Source organism: Chelmon rostratus, chromosome 21, assembly GCF_017976325.1.
Source record: "Chelmon rostratus isolate fCheRos1 chromosome 21, fCheRos1.pri, whole genome shotgun sequence".
NCBI lineage: Eukaryota > Metazoa > Chordata > Actinopteri > Chaetodontiformes > Chaetodontidae > Chelmon > Chelmon rostratus.
In genome coordinates, this window is record NC_055678.1 from 6,914,318 (window position 1) to 6,919,945 (window position 5,628).

Genomic DNA, 5,628 nt, shown 5'->3' on the forward strand with positions numbered 1-5,628 from the left:
CTGAACAAGAGGAGGTGTTATTTTTGGCATATGCTCGGTGATTGGTTATAAAGTCCAGGCGAAACGTCAGTTAATTGGCTGCTTTTTCTGTCAATTAGCTCTGCCCCTGTCCAAAGCTACATTTTCATTGGTCTATTACCGAAGTTCTGTGACGCATTGGATCTGCTAAAATACACTCGTAACCTGTTTTGGCGTACGCCGAAGCAGTCTGGATAGGCGGAGTCAGTCTTGAATACCAATTTACAGCGTTGCGGCGGGAGTCGATTGACTGCAACCTGGCAGCCATAATTCGAAAAATAAATGAAATGAAAGGCGGTACAATTGAAATATTTCATTGTCCTTATTCTTTATAAGTTTGGAAGTTGTCACACACAGGGCCGCTAGTGTCCTGGAGTCAATAACAAGCGCAACCTAAGTACAGCATTGAGTTACAGTGGGGGAACAGAAGAATTGTTCCATTTTACTAAAATTCACTAGAAATTATGCTATTTTAAGAATTAACATATACCTATAAGTTTCACCCACGCACTTTCAGCCTAAGTTTTGTAGACAGTTGCATATTTCACAGTTAAATCAAGCATGACAAAAATCTCCAATTAGGGGAAGAAATGTAATCAAATAGAAACTGTAATGACAACAATGTTGAGAAAGTGAAGGATCAACTGCACTGTCAAGGCCAACACACAGTCATCAATTGATTAAATGTAGCCACATCCAGTAATCTATTCTCATGCAAATGTGAATCAAACATTTTTTAAATGCGAGGCAGCTTTGCTTTAGCTTTGCACCCATGTAAGTTGATCATTACCACCTCGTTTAGCAGCTCTTTCTGTAGCCTTAAGTGTGATTGATTGCATCAACTCTTCAATTCATGACACCTTATGTTTTTAATCAGGCAAACCTGAAAACTTGTGAAAACCTGTTTATTTCATGAGATATCACCTGTTCCTAAAAATAAGCAACTATAAAAACCGAACAATGCTCCATGCTTTACGGGAGAGTGATCTGAAACGGACATAGCCAAAATCACGTTGTCCTCACATGTAGGTTTGACTGTTTTTTTCACTCCTTATCTGATTTTCAACACACACCTACATCTTGTTTGGAACAAGCTGCTACACCTGAACATTGACCCCCTATTGTGTGACATCTTTTCTTCATGTCAAAAGAAATTACACTGATCGTACCTTTAGCCGAGGAATGTCATAGGGGATGGTGATTATTACTCCCACACTCTTTTATATTAACCTTTTTAAAGAGGAACTACAATTTCAGGACAGAATCTAGTTAGGTGGTACAGTTAAAGCCAATAGAGGAAGGAGCACTTCAAACTCAATCCAGCCACAACACACATCTGCAATAAACACAACCTGACACTGTACCCAAGGTTTGATTATCAATAGGTACAGTGAGGAACTTCCCTCAGAGCCACAGAGGTGTCAACAGGTAATATTTTGGCTTTGAAAACTCTACATATAAAAGGGGAATGGGAGGATCAGAGGGGTTAATAGGAGGCCAACAGCTTGTTTTTGCCCCTGGAGCCACCTAGCAGGTTAATCTTGTTCCTACAAGAGACTGCACAATGTTTAGTCTGCAACCAGAGTCATTCATAAAGGCAATGCACTCGACCTGCTAAAGCAGACTGCCTGTTTTGGAGGGGAAGTAGGAGTAGTAAGTAAGAATAAGCAAGCTTTTCTTTGAAATGAAAGATGTCAAATTGCAAGCTGGGTCAAAGAGCTGCAGCAGGTCTGGTGGTTCCCCACACGACATGATTAGTGCATGTTATACATGAGCCCTGCCTGCTCTCAGAGTGAGAGATGTGACTCTCATTTGTTCCAAAAAAATGTTTTCCTCATTTTCAAATAATGCAATTTTTTTTAAAAAGTAAAAAAAAAGATGCGTTTGGGTCACTGGGGAGAGAGAGAAGGGGAAGGAAATGCAAACCAGGAATGTTGCAGTTCATGGTAAGAGCGTAAACTCTCCAAATCACCAGGGCACCTTTTTTTAAGGCCTCACCATGAGTCAAACAAGTCAAGATTATCCATCATCATCTGAAAGCCCCTCTTCAATGTCAGAATAGAGTCAGGAAGTGGGAGGAGATATTTCAGGATCACTTGTCCAGGAAGTAAAAGTCTCATTCACTTTCCAGAGAAAACGTTACATGATTCACAGCTGGAGCTCTTTGGTGGTCTGGGAGATTTGATCATCAGTGCATAACATGATCAACTAGAAAAAAATGTTCTTCAACAAAAGTTCAATGTGCAAGCTAGTGTACATTTAAATGTAATATTAAAAGTTAACTATGACATCAGGTGTTGACAGCAAGAAACATCCCTCACTGAGCTTAAAATTCTGATACACGCACCACTAATGATGGAAAACTAGCAATACAATCGCCACCTTACAGGAAATACACGTGGTATTCTGAGCGCATTTTTAGTTTGTCCACAACTGCAACAACAAAGTGCAGCCGCTCTGTTCACAGCTCTGCCTGGCGTCTTCTCTAGTGTTGTCCAAGGCTCATGGGTGTTGTAGTATTTCGAGCCATCTGTTATGCCAAACTGCCCGAAAAAGAGCTTAACTAATCCAAAACTGATGGTTTTAACATAAATCTATAGTCACATTACCAGGGGGACTCCTGCGTTTCTGAGTTTCAACATTGAGGTTGTTGTTAAAAATGGGTTATTTTCAAGCATACTCAACCCTTTACTCTGCAGTGTGAGGGCTCATTTAGAAGACTACATACATGAAAGTGTGTGAGAAGCGTGGATCAATTTTTGAACCATAAAGATGATGTTTTAGACATTTGAATAAGAAATGTAGGCTGCAGCGAATAAGCCTTGGGTGGGGAGATTAAAACATAAACATGAGTATAAGTGTGTGTATAAAGATGCTTACTTAGATAGTATATCAGTGAATCAGAATCATGGTGTGTGCGTGTGTGTGCATGTGTGTGTGTGTATGTCTGTGTGTGCGTGTGTGTGTGTGAGGGGAAAGCAGGGCTTATCCGTTGTCATTTTGTGTTTCTCCCTCAGGATTAGACTTGTGTCTTATTAATGAAAAACTCATCAGATATCAGAACAGTTCCCCAAGGAACCAACCAGGGTTATGAGACACAGGTCAGATTAAGACCCTGTGTGTGTTACAGACACACAGAGAGTGTGAGTGAGCACAAGAGAGAGAGCAGAGTGGTATTTAATTTTCCAAGATGGGGGATTATCACTGGCTGAATTTGATCATTCTGCCCTGATCAGGATGTTCAATCACAGCTTATCCCAAATATTAAACTCTCTGTCTTTTGTCCCCTTTCCCCTCAATCCCTCACACACACACACACACACACACACACACACACACACACACACACACACACACATCTTACTCCAACTGCCAAGCTTCTCATTGAGCAAAGTGGCCCGCTGAGCCTACTGTCAGGGTGGCGTGTGATTGTTCAGCCACCTGGTCACCTCAGGGGATGGGTGAGGAGGGGGGAGAAGGAGGAGGAAGAGCAGTTTTGGGGTAGGGTGTGAGGGGGGGTCTCTGGTACGTCGATGCCAGGCTTTAGCGTCTTACGGAGGCAGCTAAGGAGAGTAAATTAAAAAACTGTTACATCTAATCCGGAGCACCAAGAACTAAGTGGCACACACTCCAAAATCTGATCCCTTACATGCATCTGAATGAGCTTAAGCACACACGTAAACACACAGATGCCGACAACACATGCACACATTCCCTCAAATGATATGCATGCATGTACTAACATGCATATATACACACATATTCCCCGCTGCTAAATACTCTGCAATTGTGTCCCGGGCTGGATAGAGAGAGGGAGGGAGGAGGGAGCGAGCGCGGGGGTGACGGGAGGTACAAGGCCCTGATCTGCACTCTCATTTTCAGCCTGAGGATCTGCACCCGGGACATCTGGGTCATGTCATTACAGCAATCTTCTACTTGTTCATTCCCAGCTTTAAAGGGCTTAAAGTGAAAGACCTGCACACGAGCACTCACACAAAGCGCATACACATGCAAGGATGCAGCATGTAACAGTCGAGAACAGTGAAATAAATCATGTCTAAAGAAGACTGATGGCTGATGCTCTTCAGTAACACAGATGTCAAGGTACACTGTGCAGCATGCACATGTTTAAAAAGTAAAATAAACATTTTCTGAATATCTGAATATAAATATTCAAAGACTTGCCAGAGGTGGACTGGTGACACACTGCTCTGCAGTGCTCGCCTGCTATTTTTTTCTTTAGGAAGATGAAAGCAACACAGCCACACACAAAAAAGGACACATTTCGAACAACAGGAGCTCTGGGCTCTGACTGGTGCAGTTGCACCGCCCTCTAGTGGTGAAAATCTGGTTTCACAACAGCATCGCAGTTCCACCTACTGACCGACAGGAGGCGTCGTGAGCGACTTACAGGAGACACTTCTGTTTTCAAGATTTCTTTCTTGTCATTGAGCATGACATGTCAATGAAATTTGTATTACAACCCCCATGTTAGAAACAGGATTATAAAAAAGATAACACAGATTACAAAAGAAAATTAAGATACTAGAATAAAATAAACCAACATGCAGTAAAAATATTCATAAATGCAATTAAAAATATACCAGAAATGAAAATATACTAAGACAATAAAAATATACTACACAATAAAATATACCAGTGAAATGTACCAACAGAATAAAATATACCAGTGAAATGTATCGACAGCAGCTTCTTCATTAAACAGGAATAAAAACCTTGCTTTGCTTTGTTTGTTTTCATCTTGTCGTGAGTAAAAAATCTAGGATAGCTTCACTGTTTTGTCACAGGTGTTTGATGAAGGATTTCAACTGACTGACTATCACATTTTTCACTTTATCCTTCTGCCAAATGTTTTCGTTCTTGACATGGCAGTTATTGAATTAAATGGAAGTTAGATGTCTAACTTGTCTTGTCTTGTCTTGTGTTTCTGTTACACAGTCCATTATTACCCTTTTATTACTTATGTCAAGCACTTTATTCAAATAACCCACCTTGCCTTATGTTTGGGGAATGTCTCTTACATGTGACTGTATTTGGAAAAAAAAACTTGTCCATTGCTTAAAACAAAGGACACCCTACCATGTGTTGTTGGCTTAATGCGTGAACTTAATCAATAAAGTAAAAACACTGATCCAAAAACCTTTTTAATGTACGCAATGAAAGAAATTAGGTCTTTCAATAACACATTTTACAGGCGTCTATTATATGGACACAATGAAGCTTTAATTCTGTAATTTCCTAGTTAAATTTGGTATTGAGTGAGATGCAGAGTATTCAGTCATTTACTATCATGCACACCTGTTGTCATGAGCTAAGCCACCAGTGTTTATTTCTGGCATTAATGTGTATTAAGAGTTGCACCTGAATAAACCACCTCCACTGTTATGGAGGGGGATTACCGTGTTACGTCACTACTGCGCAGTACAGGAAGTCCCCCTCTGACTCGGCTCCGGGGTTTACCTGCCGCCACCACGTGAGGGGTAGTCTAAAAACTCTGCTCCAGGTGAGGCTCGAACTCACAACCTCGGCATTGCTCTGCTGTATACTGTCATATAAGTACCGCGCGCTAACCGATTGCGCCACTGGAGC

The 5,628-nt window shown here is 41.2% G+C and overlaps 1 non-coding gene across 1 annotated transcript; it reads right to left on the bottom strand.

Annotated features, from left to right (window-relative positions):
• Positions 1-5,534: 5,534 nt before the first annotated feature.
• On the bottom strand, positions 5,535-5,628 carry trnai-uau. The gene is made up of 2 exons: positions 5,591-5,628; positions 5,535-5,570 (listed from the first exon to the last, which is right to left on the bottom strand). It is a non-coding gene; the product is annotated as a tRNA-Ile (tRNA).